Source organism: Aedes albopictus, chromosome 2 (assembly GCF_035046485.1).
Source record: "Aedes albopictus strain Foshan chromosome 2, AalbF5, whole genome shotgun sequence".
Classification (NCBI taxonomy): Eukaryota; Metazoa; Arthropoda; class Insecta; order Diptera; family Culicidae; genus Aedes; species Aedes albopictus.
In genome coordinates this window covers 168,472,121-168,492,863 of record NC_085137.1, presented here as the reverse complement: position 1 = coordinate 168,492,863, position 20,743 = coordinate 168,472,121, and the positions used below count along the sequence as shown (strand labels likewise).

At 41.0% G+C, this 20,743-nt stretch overlaps 1 protein-coding gene across 1 annotated transcript in view; it reads left to right on the top strand.

The window, feature by feature from the left end:
• The window catches only part of LOC109398676 (netrin receptor unc-5), a 611,474-nt gene that overhangs the window by 530,771 nt on the left and 59,960 nt on the right, over window positions 1-20,743 (top strand). The window lies entirely within an intron of this gene.

Below are 20,743 nucleotides of genomic sequence, written 5' to 3'. Positions count from 1 at the left end.
CGATAATGATTATGATGATGATGTCCGTGTGTGATGGGTGGATGACGATGGGATGATTTGCCAGGAACTCTAATGAAGCAATTGATTGTGAATCCCCTTCTCACATTCTCCGGCTCGTTTTATTGACACATCCGACGACGTTGGCCGAGTCTCCTTTTTTATCGCCCATACGTTGGTCATCGTTGGACGGGAGCGTGTGCCAATACAGGAAACGAATAGGAACGCGTTCTGTGATGAGAGTAAGTGGTCTAATCTGCACAGAATAGACCGGTTTAAATCTAAAGCAGAGATCTATGTGCAGAGTTGTGCAATGCCGCCGGCACTCATAGCAATACTTTCGCACATACAAGCAGCATACATTGCCCGTTATTCCAAGCAGTATCAATATCAGCCAGCAGCGGCGATCATATCTTCTTCTTGAAGCACACGATGAAACACGAAGCTCTGACTGCATAAGTTTTTGTTCTCCGCCTCACATATACACTCAAATGGAGTGCTACATTTGTGTTTGTAGCGCCGAGTACTAATGATATTAAACAAACTGACTCGCTGCGCTCCACGTCTTCTTGTACCGGTCGGATGACTCTCGAGAACCATTTCAAACGGGTTGCTATCCGACATCCTGATGACGTGACCCGCCCACCGTAGCCTCCCGATTTTCGCGGTATGGACGATGGTTGGTTCTCTCAGCAGCTGATGCAGCTCGTGGTTCATTCGACTTCTCCAAGTCCCGTTTTCCATCTGCACTCCGCCGTAGATGGTACGCAACCAGGGGCGTACAATTTCGTTTCAATGATACACTTTCATGCAACATTTGAATGAGTCACTTCAAGTGTTTCATACATTTTTCTAATGACTCGGTCGTTAAAAAAAACTTTTCCACTCATCGTAGCACTCGGTAGTCTCCCACCCGGTCGCATTGCTTGTGCTTCACCCGTCAGAGCATTAGTGTCTCACTGGTGCGCGCTAGTCTCTCAATGGTTACGGGCGCCGGTTAATTGGATTTAAGTGGTCGAATTTGTTATCCTCTTTCATAAAACATAATTATCATTCTATTGGCGTGCACCACTATTTAAAAATGTGGTTTAAATAGTGTTTTTAGCATGTTGAAGTATTTCAATGACTCATAAATGAAACGAAAATCCAAGTGTATCATCCCATGTTTCATACACACTTGTTTCTGTAGCAGCAACGAACGAGTGTGTTGCTGGGTGAGAGATGAAGCATCACAGCAGTCCGTGCGCATGGGAAACGATTTGCTACAGTCGTCGTACGTCATGTTTTCCTTTCGAAATTGCACGACCCTGTACGCAACACCTTACGTTCGAAAACTCCAAGGGCGCGTTGGTCCTCTGCACGTAGGGTCCATGTTTCGTGCTCATAGAGGACGACCGGTCTAATCAGCGTTTATTAGATAGTTAACTTCGTGTTACGTCGAACTTTATTCGATCGTAGAGTTTTGTGGAGTCCAAAGTAAGCATGGTTTCCTGCCACAATGCGCCTCTGAATTTCTCTGTTGGTGTCGTAGTCGGCGGTCACCAGTGAGCCCAAGTACACGAATTCTTCAACCGCCTCGATTTCATCACCGTCGATATAAATTCGGGATGGCGGGCGCGGTGATTCCTCCCTGGAGCCCTTTGCCATCATGTACTTTGTCTTCGACACATTAATGACTAATCCGATTCGCCTGGCTTCACTCTTTAGTCGGATGTACGTTTCCGTCATCGTCTAAATTTTACGAGCTATAATATCAATATCATCAGCGAAGCCAAGCAGCTGAACAGACTTCGTGAAAATTGTTCCTTTCGTGTGTATCCCCGCTCTCCTAACTACACCCTCTGAAGCAATGTTGAGCAGCAAGCACGCAAGACCTTGCCGTAACCCTCTGCAAGATTCGAAGGGATTCGAGAGTGTCCCTGATACTCGAACTACGCACATCACTAGATCCATCGTTGCCTTGATCAATCGTATCAGTTTATCCGAAAATCCGTATCCGTGCCTAATCTGCCATAGCTGTTCTCGATCGATTGTATCATACGCCGATTTGAAATCGATGAACAAGTGATGTGTGGGCACGTTGTATTCGCGCCATTTCTGCAACACCTGGCGGATGGCGAACATCTGGTCCGTTGTAGCGCGTTCACCCATAAATCCAGCCTGATATTGCCCCACGAACTCTCTTGCAATCTGTGATAGACGGCGGTATAAAATTTGAGAGAGTATCTTGTAGACAGCGCTCAGTAGTGTGATCGCGCGGTAGTTCCCGCAATCCAACTTGTCGCCCTTTTTGTAGATGGGACACACGATACCTTCCATCCATTCCTCCGGTAATACTTCGACCTCCCAAATTTTGGTAATGACCCAGTGTAGTGCTCTCACCAGTGCTTTCCACCGTATTTTAGTATCTCGCTTGGTAGTTGATCTGCTCCAGCAGTCGTCTAGCAGTGAGTGTAATAATGTCTGTGACGGAACGACGGTAATTGTTGACGACATTGAGACCAGGGATTATTTTCCAGTCTCCATGAATATCTTTAAAAATCTTCCATGAAATTTTCTGGGATTATCTTTAAAGATTTAGTTAGTCACCTTTTGTTGCATGTTTTTTCGAAGGTTTTTTTTTTATTAAAAAAGTGAAAAATTTTCCAACATTTTTGTTTTTTTTTTAAGCCTTTCCTTTCCACCTGTATTTTTTTAGAAATTCTGTCATAACTTATGAATCATAAGTTTTGAAGCAGTTACTCCGGAATTTAACAATTCCTCCGACAGTTTGACGAATTTCGATGCCGAAGATCTGGCTTTTCAGATCGTTCACTTCGATTTCCTAGCTCTCACAATGCAGTCAGTTGTACATTGTCCTGTAGATGGGAAAAATCACGCCAGAAACCGGTCTTGACGATTATAAGAACGATAAGTTTTTTATGTCTTTCAGAAAAAAATCAGGATTTCTTCAGCATCCGCCAGGATTGTGCCAAGAATTTCTGTAAAAAATCCTTCAAAAATTCCACCTCTTGTTCTTCCGACTAATCCTCCAATGAATTCCTCCATGGATTGCTTCAAGAATTTCTCCCAGAATTCTGTGTTTTCCAGAAATTCTCCCGCGAAATTGTTCAGGGATGACTTCAAAATTTCCTCAAAGAATTCCTCCAATGATTTCTTCAGAAGAGACCCAAGTGTTTGTACCATAATTATAAAAAAAAAGTTTTATGCAATCCTACAAGGAATCCTTCAGGCATTTCTTTTAAGTATACTTCACAAATTTACCCAATGCTACCTACAAGAATTCCCCTAAGAATTCATGAAGGACTTCTCAGGATTTTCTCAATTGAAACTTTTAAGAATTTTCCCAAGGATTCCATCGTCTCAGAATTCATCCAAAGCATTCAACTTAAATTTCTATCAAAATTCCTTCAGAAATACTCCATGGATCCTTCCACAAATTCCATGAGAAACTTCTTTAAAAATCCTCCAAGAAATCCATTACTCGTCTAAGGATTCTCCAAAAAATTGCTCCAAACATTCTTTCAAGTGAATTTGCAATTCAAGTGTATCTTCAGAAATTCTCTATAGATTCCTTTGGCAATTCATTTGAGCATACATAATACTATCATGGATCCACCGAAAGATTTCTCTAATCAAATCAATTAATCGAAGAATTTTTTTTTTTTTTTTTTTTTTTTTATTATAGAGGTTTTAAACCATCTGGTTCATTCGCCTCTGTTTATTTAAATTTAAATTTTATCTGAGAGGTTGCACTTTTTGAGAAATTTTAACAATTTTGACTCATTTTCTTTTGTGTTGCCTAAAAGTATTTGCAAGTTGTTGCTTAGATGAAGTTCATCCCTGACTAAATCAAATTTCTTACAATTTATGAGTATGTGTTTTACAGTGAGTTCAGATTTGCAGACATCGCAATTCGGCGATCCGTTATTGTTAAATAAATGTTCCTTGGTTACTTTGGTATGCCCTATACGAAGCCTTGTTAAAAGTTTTTGTTCTTGACGGTTTTCCCTATCCGACCATTTTTCAATTATTGGTTTACAACGCCTTAAAAATAAACCCTGATTTTTGTCCCAATCTTCTTGAAATTTTATACGAAATTGTTGTTTAATCCACTGGGCGATATCCGAAGCGGGGACTGTTCGGCGGAAGAGTCTGCCGGATCGACCTCGTTCGGCAGCTTGATCGGCCTGTTCATTTCCTGAGATTCCGGTGTGGCTAGGGATCCAGCATACCACCAGGTTTTTTTCGGCAGCAACCTTTTCAAACTCTTGGACGAAGGGATGGGTAGATTCCCCTTTCTCTACGGCAGATATACAGCTGGCAGAATCCGAAAATATCACAGTACATGTTTTTGGAGCAAGACGAGCTGCAAATAAGAGTCCTGCTGCTTCTGCTGTGAAAATTCCGCATTGAGGTAGTAGACTTCTTTCGACGACAATGTTTGGTCCGATGATTCCGACCCCGACCTCTCTAAGAGTTTTTGATCCATCCGTAAAAAATTTCGTGTGTTTTTGGTACTGGGTGTCGAGGCGATTTTGAGTTAACGCCCTGGCGATTTTTGGGTTTTGTCCTTTTTTGAACGCTTTTTTGATAGACCAGTCAACTTTCGTTCGTGAAAAATTCCATGGCCGTCGGCCTATTCGCTGTAGCTTAGCGACGTCCGGTATTTGCACCCCTATTAGCTCGTTCAATACGCGATCAACGGCGCAGTGGAAGTGTGGATAGTCTTTATTATTTTTTTCGACAATTCTGCAGTATTTTCGCACAAATAATTCTGCTAGCCGAAAGTCGAATGGAAGTTCTCCAGCTTCCGCAGCTAGACTAAGGATTGGAGAGGTTCGGAAAGCTCCGGAAGAGATCCTTAATAGTTCATTGTAGGTGGGTTTTAACAGTGAGGTAATTTCATTGCCAAACAATTCTACTCCATATGTGAGTTTGGACATACACACGGCGTTGGCAATTTTCCATAATGACGATCTGCTTGCTTTGGGCGATAAGGCTCTGATGAAGTTGAGTCTGTTGCTAAGAACTAGTTTGGTTTTGGCGGCATGCGTTGAAAATTGGCCTCTACGGTTAAATCGAAGAATAACTTCAAAAATTGCTCGAGGAATTCTTCTAAGGATTCCTTCGGAAATTTCTCAACTGATTTCAGCAAAAGCTCCTTCAAAGATTTGTTCAAGAACTCCATTCAGGATACCACAAGTAATTTCATAAAGTATGAAAAAAGCAATTCTCCAAAAATTCATCCCTAAACTCCTACATGGTTTCTAACAGGAATTCCTGCATGAATTCTATCAGAAATTTATGCTAGGATTCACTATGAAGTTTCTCCAAATAACCTTACAGGAATTCCTTGAAGGATTACTTGAAAATCCCCCAAAAAATCATTCATTTTCCTAAAGCTTCACACGAAAACTTCTCCTAGGATTCCTTTGGAAGTTCTTTTCTTCAGAAACTCTTAAGAGAACTCCTCCAAAGATTTATTTCTAAATTCCTCCTAGGGTTTCACCAAGATTTTTTCTGAAAAATTTTCAAGGACTTCCTCCAAGAATTTTTAAAGAGTTCTTCCAAGGTTTGCTTCAGAATTTTAACCAAGTTTTTATTCAGGAAATCTTCCAATAATTCAATTAAAGGTTTTCTTCAGACATTTCTTCGAGGACTACTTCAGGAACTGCACCGTGCAATTTTTAGAAAATTATTTAAGATTTTTCTCCAAGAACTTCTTTGAGAGTTCCTCCAAATATCATTAACCTAATTACTTTCAAAAGTTCTTCGAAAAGACAAAACAAGAAAATACAATTACACCGTCTTCGACCTTGCAGTCTCTACAGACTGATCATTACTAACATTTGAAAACGAACTGCACCAGTGGGAAGTTTTCCGTTTGACGAAAACCTTTTCCCGACTGGAGCGGGAATCGTACCCACACACCGAGGCTTACGAGACACCTAAACGACTGATGCCGCTAACCGCTCGGCCACGAAGCTCCCACGAATTCCTAGAAGATTTTCACAAATTCATCCACTAATTCATACAAGGGTTTCTTCAGCTATTCCTCCAATGAATACTTTAGCTATTTCTCCACAAATTCCTAAGAGAACTCCTCTTCCAAAGATTTATTCCTGAATGACTCTTAGGGTTTTACCAGGATTTTTTTAAATAATTTTCGAGGAATTCCACCTAGAAATTCTTCCGGGGAAAGATACGTTTTTGTGATTTTTGTTCCCCTGAAGAAGACTCAATACAAAGTGTCGAAACGTCGGGTTAGACAACAACTTGTTTTGATTTAACAAGACTGTGTAGCCGTCAAATCCGAGTAAGCATCGTATGTGCTCACGAGGCAAAGCACACGACATATAAATGCGTTAGTTTTTTAATGCATTGGAGTCACGTAATGCTCAAATTGTGCACCAAGTCATCATTTTATTCACAAGCTTCCCCCTAGACAACCAATTTGCACGTATAATGCAGTTTATGCCAGTGTTATACATACTTTTATGCGGCAAAGTTACAACGCATAAGATGCAGCAAAAATGCCTTATTCATACAAAGCTGAAATGCAGTGGCGGAATAATAATAACGTTATATGATTTGAAGTGATATCTGATGCGATGTAGTACGGTGAGTACAATTGCGACGTAATAAAGTATCTTATGTGACTTAATAATATTTAAAAAAACATGTCACCTCAATGTCGAACAAGTGATCTTTGGATTATTTATCGATCTACACTACACACTTAATACCTACCCAAGTAACCACGGTGTTGAAGCCTTATTGCATGCTGATATAGGGTGTATTTAGAGCAATCATTACTTTACATGCAAACTTAAGGTTGATTTAAAGTGGAAATGGGCAATTATAGAATCAAATTACGATTATACTGGTATAATCTCAAATCAGCCGCATAATTGCCATTTCCACTTTAAATCAACCTTAAGTGTTCATGCAAAGTAATTATTGCTCTAAATACACCGTATATCTGCATGCAATAAGGCTTCAACACCGTGGTTACTTGGGTAACGCTGTTTATCATGTTGATTATCAGCTTCAGCCTGAGTTTGATTGACCGCCCGTAGATGCTACTCCCGCCAGACCAGCTACACTCACACAAGGAACCAATGAGATATCTGCCGGGAACTAGGCAGGCATCTTCAGTGTGTGAGTGTTGGTGATCTTCTATTTTTAGGCGACAATGGCGCCTGCGACGTCAGGTTGAAGATCAATGTGGGGAAGGGGAAGGAAATGATGATTGCAATCGTTTGTATCCACAGCAGACCGAATATACCTCTGCGCCTGCACAAACTCATGCCGATGTCGGAGCGTTGGTGAGATATGGTTGGCAAAGGGTTCACACATTGGAGCGTGAATGCCAGGTGTAAGGTGATAGATTAGTGTATTTATTACTCTGAAGATAATGCGGCACAGTTCGCTTAGTTGCATAACTCACAGGCGTTATATGATAGATTGACACTGTGCAATCAAAGTTGAAAGGAAGGGAAACGGCTTTTTCAACCCGTTTCTGTTCTAGCGATAGCTATGAACATGTGAATATACATGACCCAGCCAACACGAAGTCGTATACGATGTAGAATAAGATGTTAAAGTGGAGGCCATATGCTTACATGCTCCTATTTAACCGCATGTAACGTGTACGCATATCGCCTCCGCTTTAGAATCCTATCCTACATCATATGAGATCGTGTGTTGGATGGGGAGTTGTATATGTAGAGAGGGAAAGGAAGTATATAGAAAGATACAAAGTAGGAGGAAAGGGACGGGCCAGGGATTGAAACCAGGACCTTCTGCATAGGAATCAGAAAGAGTAGCCACTAGACCACCAAGCCCGTTGTTTATCATGTTGATTATCAGGACCAAAAAACAAAAATTATGACTTCGTCACCATAATGATAGCTGATCACTTTCTTATAGCCTTATGGCTCGGCAACCGCAGTCCAACAGTACATTTTTCATTGTTTTCACATATCAAATCGTATTATATCAACATAAACGATTCTAGCTTATGCGAGTTTGTATGCACACTTTAATGAGTTTATGCGATTTCATTCGTACATCAATGCGAGATGAAATAGCTTGATAAGAAACATCAAATGAAGTCGAATAATGATCGCAGTACGCAATTGTGCGATTTCATTTGATACTTTGATAAATTAAGTTCATCGCAATAAGACAAGAATATTACATCGTAGTAAACGTACTATTTATACTAAAGTACCATTTAGTACTTTATATGATGTACTGCGTGTATCCTTATGCGACTTCTGATTGTCTGAGATGTCCTGTTCCTAAAGAAGTTTCAAACAAGTTGAACCAGTCTATCAACTATTCTACAGAGTCCACAGTGGACTTGCTTTTCACCCTGCTTTCCAAAAACCCACTCAACCAGCAGGAGTTGGCATCGAGTCCATCCTGCGCGAGAAAAGGGCAAATTTGCACAATTGATTCATAATTATAATTTTAGATCACGCCCGGGGATGATGGTAGTACCACCAAGAGCTGTCGCACCACGGTACATTCAGCAAGCAAAGCGTACTTCTCCCATATTGGCATCACGTTTCAATTTCCACCCATTCGGATTCTTTTCAAATTCAATTCACTCTAAAAAAGCGCTTCCACCGCCATCACCATCACCGGGTTTGTCCCCTTTCGTTTGTTCGCCGCCTAGAGGGTAATCATGTAATATCTCCCTAATCTCCCGGGCAGGGTTGCTCGATTCTTTTTATAATAGCAAATTGATTGCATTTTGCTACTTCGTGATGGTGGCGGTGGGTCAGGTTCGAGAAGCATCACCGCTATCCATCCATTCATTCATATATGGAATAATCAGAATGTATGTTTACCGGAGAAGAATCGTTCCCTCGTTCGATCCCGGCGGAGCTACTGAGACCAAATTGCTCGGGTCGCTTGGGAATCCACTCACCCAACGGGAGGAAGCTCATCATCCTCCGTCGCAGATCCTCTTAAGGGATAATAATAAGATCTACCAAATTGGGAAATAATTAAAAGAGAATTTGGCCTGTTCAGGAAGCTGACAGCAGGTTGCTTCCCCTTCGGACGCGGTGCAAATTATTCACGGTCCTCTCGAACGGCATCGGGAGGTGAATAAAAACGAAGGGTGTCCTAGTCTCACCACCACCGAGGACAATGGGCTAGGCTAGGTTAGCGGACCTCTTAGCCACATGCCGACAATGGTGAACGAACAGCAGTCGACGACGAAGTCGAAGGTAATCGTGGCAGGTTTCTATGCCATAGAAGGAACTTGTTTTGGCACCCTACATAAATCCGTTTCGCTACTCGGCTTGGCTTAATAGAGCTGTCAATGGTTCAATTTCCATTCTTCCAACTGTGGTTTTTCTGGTTGTGAGAGAATAAATGGAAGAGGCTTTTGGTGGTGCACTCTTGATTGAGGTTTGAATGACAAAAGTGTGAGGGTGACTCATGCAAGTGGTTTGAAAATGGAGTTTTAATGGTGACAAATGCATGTGGATGATGATAAATTGCCTGAACGAACGCTTTTGATCAGATTAGTTGGGAATGGATTTGGTGTATTTAACCTACTTCTGGGAATAGCTAAGAACACTTTATAATCCTCCGGAATTTCTTCCAGGAATTCCTCCGGGGATTCCTCCAGGAATTCCTCCGGGGATTCCTCCAGGAATTCCTCCGGGGATTCCTCCAGGAATTCTTCCGGGGATTCCTCCAGGAATTCCTCCGGGGATTCCTCCAGGAATTTCTCCGGGGATTCTTCCAGGAATTCCTCCGGGGATTCCTCCAGGAATTCCTCCGGGGATTCTTCCAGGAATTCCTCCGAGGATTCCTCGAGGAATTCCTCCGGCGATTCCTCCAGGAATTGCTTCGGCGATTCCTCCAGGAATTGCTTCGGCGATTCCTCCAGGAATTCTTCCGGGGATTCCTCCAGGAATTCATCCGGGGATTCCTCCAGGAATTCATCCGGGGATTCCTCCAGGAATTCCTCCGGCGATTCCTCCAGGAATTCCTTCGGCGATTCCTCCAGGAATTCCTTCGGCGATTCCTCCAGGAATTCCTTCGGCGATTCCTCCAAGAATTCCTCCGGGGTTTCCTCCAGGAATTCCTCCGGGGCTTCCTCCAGGAATTCCTCCGGGGTTTCCTCCAGGAATTCCTCCGGGGTTTCCTCCAGGAATTCCTCCGGGGTTTCCTCCAGGAATTCCTCCGGGGTTTCCTCCAGGAATTCCTCCGGGGATTCCTCCAGGAATTCCTCCGGGGATTCCTCCGGCGATTCCTTCAGGAATTCCTTCGGCGATTCCTCCAGGAATTCCTCCGGGGATTCCTCCAGGAATTCCTCCGGGGATTCCTCCAGGAATTCCTCCGGGGATTCCTCCAGGAATTCCTCCGGGGATTCCTCCAGCAATTTCTCCGGGGATTCCTCCAGGAATTCCTCCGGGGATTCCTCCAGGAATTCCTCCGGGGATTCCTCCAGGAATTCCTCCGGGGATTCCTCCAGGAATTCCTCCGGGGATTCCTCCAGGAATTCCTCCGGGGATTCCTCCAGGAATTCCTCCAGGGATTCCTCCAGGAATTCCTCCGGGGATTCCTCCAGGAATTCCTCCGGGGATTCCTCCAGGAATTCCTCCGGGGATTCCTCCAGGAATTCCTCCGGGGATTCCTCCAGGAATTCCTCCGGGGATTCCTCCAGGAATTCCTCCGGGGATTCCTCCAGGAATTCCTCCGGGGATTCCTCCAGGAATTTCTCCGGGGAATCCTCCAGGAATTTCTCCGGGGAATCCTCCAGGAATTCCTCCGGGGATTCCTCCAGGAATTCCTCCGGCGATTCCTTCAGGAATTCCTCCGGGGATTCCTCCAGGAATTCCTCCGGGGATTCCTCCAGGAATTCCTCCGGGGATTCCTCCAGGAATTCCTCCGGGGATTCCTCCAGGAATTTCTCCGGGGATTCCTCCAGGAATTCCTCCGGGGATTCCTCCAGGAATTCCTCCGGGGATTCCTCCAGGAATTCTCACGGGGATTCCTCCAGGAATTCTCACGGGGATTCCTTCAGGAATTTCCCCGGGAATTCCTTCAGGAGTTTTAATTATTTTTATTATTTTACGAAAAAAATAAATATGTAATTGGAAAAAGTTAAACTTTTCTTTAAAGTAATTTGATATTAAAAAATCTGCATGTACAATCATTACATTCATTGTTCACCAAACTTTTTCAATTCTGAATATAGATGCCAACTTTCGAATTCGATTACAATCCTGCTTCTTTTTCGCTCCTCTTTAAGATAGGCTTGTTTCAATTTCCTAGAAGAATTTATTTAAATTTATTCCAACGTGATGAACGATGCCCCGACCCGTGCCGAATCAACCATCCAAATGGCACATTCCCCACTGTTGTTGTTGCTACTGTTCCCGGCCCCAAAAGGGAAGAACTCACCGCCGTAGAGGAGACAGTTTCGAAAGTGTCGCGTGATTGTTGCGGTTATTCCATTTACCGTGACCCTGCCTACATGTGCGCCGTCCGTCTGCGGACGGGTCTGACTCTGAGACTGAAGCTTCCTCATAACATGAAATTAGCGGAAAAACAAAGGAAACAAAACCTATGGCGAGAGCGACAGTCAAATGAATGGCAACTCCTCTAACCGTTTCTGAAAGGAAGCCGCCACCGCCGAGGAGTAGTGCCAGCCAGCCAACCAGCAGCAGCGGCATTAAATCAGCTTTACTGAGATGGTGTCAAATAATTAATTACCATCAACCGGCGTGTCTGCTGTTGTTTGTATCCATCATGATGGGTTGTGTCGGTTCGGTAGGTTTAGCTTCTGTGTCGCTAAATCGCGCAGCATAACCCCCGAAGAATGAGCGCAATAAAACCGTGCAAATGGAGAAAAACGAGCAAATATTAAACGGATTGTACATATACTGCAATTTCAGCGAAAGGCGGCATCTGCTGCCACCGTCGGCGTCGTCGGTACGGAAAGAAAAAAAAGACTAGAGGAACTGGGCTTGAGCAGTCACGCTAATGGAAGAAGTGTGTCCTCCGGGCGCGTGGTTCATTATTCTAATTTAAGACACGTCAGAGGTTATCCTGTTAAAGCTGAACCGTGGCGCGATGGATTGGAACGGAAAACCGGTACTTTTGCATGGAAATGCACATTGAATTAATGTCTAAATTGAGTCAATCTTATTATCCTACAGACATGGTTATTACAACACCAAACAAAACTCCTTTTTTTAATTCATTCATTATTCATTATTCAATCAATTTGAAGATTGATTTTTTCTCTTTTATATATTTTTGTTCTTATTTTTTCTCTTTTTTCTATATTAATTTCTAATTTCTGTTTTTATATTTTTTAAAGATTTTTTTCAAGAATGTTTTCAAACATCTGAGAGTTTTTGAAAATTTTCAAGGATTTTCGAAAATTATTCAAATTTTGATCACTGCCTCCCTAAAGTCGCAAATTTTAAAAATTTCAAAAATTCTTCGCCTTGCTGTAATTATAGGATGCATTTAAAAGCAGGATATTGGTAATTTTCATAACCCTTTAAGATATTCTATTTAGTTGCGATTTTATGATAAAGTTTTTAAACAGCGACCAAATCTAAGATGGCTGCCAAAAATTATGCTTAAGCTTTGTACATGTAACAATATAAATTTCTAAGATATTACGCGCCAAATCAGGTGTGATGTGATGAAAAATCGTCATTTTTGTAACCCTGTCAGCCCGTTCCGATCGAGAACTTTTCTCGACTTCCCTGGGCATAGCGTATCATTGTACTTGCCCCACAATATACAAATTCATGCAATGGCAAGCAAATGTATTTCCGAAAAAAAAATTAAAATTTTTGGTAATTGTTGGAATATGTTTCGTAAAGCGACAAGTTTCTTGAAATGATATTTTTTTATTATGTTTCAAAAAAATAACCCAGACAACTAGCAACTAAACAGTTTTCGAAAATCATAAGAACGTGGAATGCAGTATTTCAACAGCCACACAGTCTCCAATATGGAAAACGAGGTTTATTTTTCACCCAACGTTTCGACACTGGAGTTTGTGTCATCTTCAGGGGTAACTAATGATGGCACAAAACCCCCATGTCGAAACGCCGGACAAAAACCAAACCTCATTTTCCGTATTGAAGGCTGCGTAGCCGTTTAAAATCTTGTTGTAAACTTCTATCGATTCGCAGAGAGATAGAATACAGTCATGCCTCGATATAATGAAACCTCGATACAACTTACTTGCTCCTAACTTTTGCCTATTTAAATGATAAGTGTGATTTAAAGACTAATCTATACATTACATTCCTTCTGGAATCAAGCCAGCTACTCAGCTTCTGAGCTGACGAAATTGGGAATTACATAAATAATCACTGAATAAATACTTAACGACTTCTGCGAATAATTCCTGAAGGAATCACTAAAAAAATCATGTATAAATTCATAGTCGAATTTTTGAAAGAAACTCTTAGGAACGATTGGCATTCCTTAATTCAAGTAGACATTCTAGTAGCACGAATAACTAGAAGAATTTTAGCATGAATCCCTGGAGAAATTTTAAATTAACGTTTGTTCTAAAAAGATTATGCTGTGTGGAAAGCACCCTTAGAGTATTAGAATAATATTTGTTTACCATAAGTGTGGAATAATACGAATCAAAGTGTTTTTTTTTTTTCAATAAATGAAATAAATAGACATAAATGTATGAGAAAGACTGCAACGCCCTGTTTGGTACAACATGAATAAATAATTTTCTCTTCCAAAACTTGCCTAAAAACAAAAATCTGGAAACCATTCTACTTCGATATAATGTAACTTAGATATAACGTCTGGAGCAACATTTGAAAAAAGCTTAAAAGCATTGGTAAACAATGCTGAGCCCCCATCAACTTGTCTACACAAACTAACAACGTTATCAACGTCGTAACAACAACAAAAAGAAGTATCATTGTGTCGAGGTATGAAAAAGTATTGCAACATATTGCCTGAAAACTAGTAAATTCATGCTGCTATATCTCGAAATCCTAATTATCTGTAAAGATACAGTCTTCAGCAAAGCTGTTCAGAAGGTCGTTCATATCTAAAAGACAAACAGTTTGGTTCGCAATTCTGCCGCTAGGTGGTGCTAGTGAGCATGTAAAATTTAATGTTTTAATCAATTCTATCACTCGATCACGACAAAATAGAAAATTCAAGTTTTCACAAAAGTTGATCAGAAGGCCGCTTGCTTCATAAAGGCAAGAAGTTTGGTTCGCATTTCTGCTGCTAGGCGACTCTAGTGAGCAAATGACGCATTTTAACCAGCTCTATCTCGCGATTCCGATAAAGTCTGATTCGTGACATATTCTAGTGATCTACGTCTGATTTACTACTCAATCAAGTGTTTGAGTATTTGTTCACATCCAGTGCTGAAAATTTCATTTCGTCATATCAAAATTCATCCACCTACAGCTCATTTTAGAAGCTGAACCTGAGAATATGGTATAAAGAAAACTTGTGCGGCTAGACCAGTTCTGCAAGAAAGTCACGGAAAATCGCATTTTTTCGAATATTTAAGGTAAATGTCACGGACTACCTTTGAAAAATGCCAAATGATATTCACCGTGAATATCATTTGGCATTTTTCAAAGGTAGCCCGTGACATTTACCATATACAGGGTGTTAGGTTCCTGAGTGCAAACTTTTTAAAGGGTGATAGAGAACCATAAATAGAGAAAAAAATTGTTCTACGCATATGGTCAAATCTCAACCGTTACGTAGTTATTGAACTTCCCATGTTTATGACTCTTATTGCCTTAACTAGCAATAACTTGAAAATGGTCAAACTTATCGAAGTTTTTTTACCCTTATTCGAAAGATTATTGAATTTTCTAACAAATGGCATCTTTGAATCGATTGGTTTAGTTAAATAACTAAGTTTTCTAGAGCAAAATAGCTAAAAATAGTGTATTTTTATTGGTTTTTGTCAATTATCTTTGAAACATGCGTAATAAATTAAAATTCTTTCTTTGGCAAAGTTGTGGCCCCTGTTACACTCTACAATTCGTTCTTTGGCACCAAACTTCTATCTCTTATCGTTTTGTTGCAATTTCTATTTTACCATCGCATTTCAGATCATAAATTTGCAACTGTCATGGAAAGCACTTTTTTGCGCATTGTGCCGCACATTTAAATCAAAATTGCAAGAAAACGATAAGAGATAGAAGTTTGGTGTCAAAGAACGAATTGTAGAGTGTAACAAGGGCCACAACTTTGCCAAAGAAAGAATTTTAATTTATTACGCATGTTTCAAAGATAATTGACAAAAACCAATAAAAATACACTATTTTTAGCTATTTTGCTCTAGAAAACTTAGTTATTTAACTAAACCAATCGATTCAAAGATGCCATTTGTTAGAAAATTCAATAATCTTTCGAATAAGGGTAAAAAAACATCGATAAGTTTGACCATTTTCAAGTTATTGCCAGTTACGGCAATAAGAGTCATAAACATGGGAAGTTCAATAACTACGTAACGGTTGAGATTTGACCATATGCGTAGAACAATTTTTTTCTCCATTTGTGGTCCTCTATCACCCTTTAAAAAGTTTGCACTCAGGAACCTAACACCCTGTATATTCGAAAAATAACGGTTTTTCCGTGACTTTCTTGCAGAACTGTTCTAGCCGCACAAGTTTTTCATATACCATATTCTCAGGTTCAGCTTCTAAAATGAGCTGTAGGTGATTGAATTTAGATATGACGAAATGAATTTTTCAGCACTGTTCACATCATATTCAAGTATATCAGGTCTGACTCACTTCATATCCTAGTGATTCCCGTCTAATTCGCGTAATATTCATATGATTCAGGTCTAATTCATTTCATATTAAAATGATTTGGGTCTGACTCACTTAATATTCAATTGATTCAGCTTTGATTCATTTAATATTCAAGTGATTGAGGTTTAATTCACCTCATATTTAAGTGATTCAGGTTTGATTCTAGTGATTCAGGTCTAATTCACTTCATATGCAATAGATTCAGGTCTGATTCATTTCATATTCAAGTGATTGAAGTCTGATTTATATCATATTCAAGTGATGCAGGTTTGATTCACCTAATATTCAAGTGATTTAGATCTGATTCACTGCATATTCAATGGATTCGGGTCTAGTTCACTTAATATTCAAGTGGTTCAGGTTTGATTCACTTCATATTCAAGTGATTCAGGTCTGATTCACTTCACATTCAAGTGGTTCAAGTCTGATTCACTTCATATTCAAGTGATTTAGATCTGACTCACTTCATATTCAATGGATTCGGATCTAGTTCACTTCATATTCAATTGATTCTGGTTTGATGCAGTTAAAATTCAAATGATTCAGATCTGACCTATTTCATATTCAAGTGATTCAGTTTGATTCACTTAATATTCAAGTGATTCACTTCATATTCAAGAGATTCAAGTCTAATTCACTTCATATTCAAGTATTCCAGGTTTGATTCACTTAATATTTAAGTGATTCACATCTGATTCACTTCATATTAAGGCCTGGTTAACTTCATATTTAAGTGATTCATGTCTGATGTATATATTGCGAAAAAGACAGAGCGTTTTCAATGAAATTACGCGGATAGCTAAAAATTTTCTGAAAATCTGTAAAGGTTTTCAAAACTTATTAAAATATAATTTCCTTGCTTCGTGAAACTATGGAGCTTTATTTTTAATCTTCATAATAGGATATTTTAAAATATTACAAGGATGCCTGAGAACTTTTATGAACTTTAAAAATCATATGAGTATATTTCGTGAATCAACTGATTTCATAAAAAGACTAACTATATGATAAAAGTTTTTATTGATTTTAAAAACCTTCAGGAATTTTTAGTTTTTCATCAGTTAATCTTCTCCCCGTAAGCGGGGAGTGTTAGTATTCATTTGAATATATTTAATAAATTCCAAAAAAAGATTTTTTTTAACAAATACCAAACAACTGGGAATTTCTGAAGGAACTCCTAATGTATTGTTAGAATATATTCCAAGTGGTAGCGAAAAAAAGAGCATTCGTAAATCTCGTAAATCAACTGATTTTCAAATTGATTGAGGATTTTATTTATTTGGTTCTTAAAATGTGCCCCAGATGGCTGAGAATTACCGAAATTAGTCTAAGATTTTCGAAAATTGTTTGATGTTTTGTTTGTTTCGTTATCGTGACAATAACAGCTATTTCACCCATTCCCAATCTAATTTTCGTCTTGAACTCTTTGATAATGTACGTTATAAAGTCGTTAGACAGGTGAAAAGTGAGGCTACGAGATGCTTTTATTAAATTTATGAATGTATCCCAGATGGCTGGATATTTCTAGGAATCTTTATGGACCCCGGATAACATTTTAGAGTATATTTCATAAAGTGACTGTTGAAATCACTCAAAGGGATTTTTCCCTCTTTAAAAATTTGAAGTTAAAATAAACAATAATAATAATAACAATAATTCATAAAGTGACTGGTTTCATAAAATAATGAACTATAAGATAAAAGGTTTTTATTAGTTTTTAGAAACATTAGGGATTTCTTTAGAATCATATGAGTACATTTAGAAAAACAAAATTATTTTTCGAATACATCCCAAGTTTTTTGGGTATTTCCGAGAACCCTCAAGATTTTCAGTAATCATTTAAAACTATTGCCTTAAAATACCGAATTTAACAAAAGATTTCTTTTTTAGATTAGGGTAAGTCCCAGACGATCGAGATTTCGGACGGAACACCTGAAACAACTAAAAACTATTACACCAGATTCTTTTTTTGCACGTGTCGTTATTTTGATGTAACTCAGTCAATTTTGAACCGATTCTCATGAAATTTTGTTCACTGATAGTACTAATCGTGCCTACATGTGTACAAAATTTCATGAGAATCGGTTGAAAAACTGAGTTATAGCAAAAACAAGATCCGGGCCAAAAATAGAATCGGGTGTATAAGAAAGGTAGAGATAGAAGTCTCTGCGAAAACAGGTGAGAACTACTCATGTATTTATTTTTTAGACATGAATCACTCAGCGCTTGAGTATTGGCTACTCATGCACAGAAGCCATCAATCAACTGGTGCTCGAAAACTACGAAATAGACTGTTTTGGCACAACAGACTCTGCTCCAGTCAAATTTGTATCAAAGTCCGCAGAATTTATCCCATCTCCGGTCTACCGGAGCAGTCTTTAATCATGGAACACTTGTCACGAGAAATTACTCATTAAAGCATTTCACTCGAACCGTGACCGCCCCGAACCTAGTAGACAAAGTTCCTCTAATTGTAGCCTTACTGGCGCCGCCGACACTATACTGACTGTCGCACGCCGCCGGTCGCCCATTATTTCGATCCGATGGAACAAAACCCGCCACTACCCCACGCAGAGTCCCCTGACGGAATCGGAAAAGTCCAGCTTCCAGGAGTGTGCCTTATCCGCTGCGTTCATCAATGCTTTGACTCAGCAGCTCTCGTCCACCGCGTGCCCTCGCATCGTTGCGAGACTTTCTGTGTTATCTTCATTAGCTTTGTCGTTTGATCTCACACTGTCTCGCTGTTTGAAGTCCCTGTTCCACCGCAGATTTCCCGCCTTGGAAATTTTCCGGCTTTTCCTCGCCCCGCCGCTGCGCTCACGCGATCCGATGGTGATGGCGGCGGCGGTGATAGGCGACCAAGTTGACACCGTTCATTCATTCCTTCAAAGCGCAAAAAGTTACTTATCGGTTCGGTCGTCTCCGGTAGGTACCTAGGTCGTGGACTGAGGAATGGGTAGAACGGTAGGCGCAGCGCCCGTTCTCGACATCCCAGCCTGAGAGCAACTTCAGCTGGAGCGAGTCAAGATAAAAGAGTGACAAAGCACGTGGCGGCAGCCGCCAGCTTCCAAATCACACCTTTTTTGTGCGCGGTTCGGTATGCCATGGAGGGGAGGACCACGGTTACGAGCTAGACCCCGGTTGCCGTCGTTTGTACTGGAGCACCGACGTTGGAGTGACTTCATCAACGATTTGGCACGACTCTGCCAACGATAAATATCTTCATTAATTGTTTTAAGCATATTTCGTTCGTTTTTCGGGATGGACGTCCCCCTAGGGCAGGGCCTGTTTGATGCAATTCATTGCTGCTGCTGGAAAAAGTTTGCTCTGCTGTGCTCTAAATGCAACGCCCCGAAATCGAATTGGGACGCGAGACCAAGTTCCGTCGAACGCTGACGACGTGCCATAGGACAAAGTTTGATTATAAAATTTTATTACAATTCTGAACTGTGTGCTCTCATCATCAGAGGCAGCGGATCAGATCGATCGATTTGGTCAGGGGAACGCCCCGCCGCACCGAAGTGAAAAGCAAAAGAAATGTCCGTTCGGAGAAACAAACCGGAGGGATTAAAAGTTTTTGCGTAAATTTGAACGCCTGAATTTGCACCCCATGGAAGTGTAATACCATTATAAATTAAGTTATTGGTTCTTGGAAGATTGTGCAGTTTTGTGAGCTCATTGAGTAAAAAGTGAAACGTGAGAAATGGAAAGTATAAGTTGGACTAAAAGATTAGTAGGAATTCGGAGCAAAAGTTGATGTGACAATAAACTAAGATGGGACGATAAACTAAATAAGCACAATAAAGTGATATTGTGATGTAAGGGATCACCTCCAACAGCCAACGAAATTTGTCGGCATGACAATATCCCCCACCCGCTAAACTTTTTTCTTTGAGACGACTGCTGCTTTGCAGCAGCTTGGCAACATCATCGACTTTGCGTCCACGAAGTCCAACATAAACCAGGACCGTTGCTAAATATTTTGTAAGTCGGTGGACGATGCCAAGCAAGACCACGTGAGACTCGTGAAAACTGCTGCAGCGGCAGAACCGGCGAAAGCAAAGGTTACGAAGTCTACCCATAGACGGAGACCTTCGCTTTCGCAGGAAGCCCAAAAGGTGTGGCGGATGCGATTGCTTTTGATAAACACTCGCAGAAGCGGGTGAGGCAGCTGTCATGTGAGGAGCTGTCTGGCGGTGTCCGTAAGGCTAGGCGGATACTAACCCAGAAGGTCGGCAGTAACGCCGGCAAGGCGTTCCGCATAGCTAGGAAGAGTGGACCTGAAAAGGCTGGCCGGTCCTGGGTGAGAGGGAACGACTGTTGTTAGGCCTTCAGCAACCACGGAGTAGGGCGAATCAAGAGAAGGACCTCCTTGGACGAAAGTCGAACGGAAAAGGAAGAAGAAGAAACCGCTAGTTTAGGAGGTTAGGGACGGCAAACCAAGAAGGCGTGAGTGGATAGGTGCCAAGCGCGAGGTAGGCGACGCGCTCGTTATCAAGACCAAACAGTCTAAGTACTCGGACGTCTTGAAGGCGATGCGAAGCGACGCCAAGCTTGTGGATCTGGAAGCCGACGTGCGCATTACCGTACAAGTACGGGGGAAATGCTTCTTGAGCTGAAGCGCGACAAGGAACGCAAGGGCACCGCCTCCAAAAGTTTGGCGGAAAAGGTGAGGCCTCTTACAGCAGAGGCGACTCTGAAGGTGAAAAACCTAGACGAGGTCATCGAAGCGAAAGAGCTCGTCACGGCATTGCGGCAACAGTGCGACGTGCAGATGGCTACCGCAGCCATTCGGCTATGGAAGGGGTCAGCAGGGACAAAGCTGCGCTGAAGACCGAAATAAGGGCAAGCAAAAAGGCCTGCTTCGAGGGTCTCTGTCAGAGTGCCAATGCGAACACGTGGTGTGATGCCTACAGGATCAT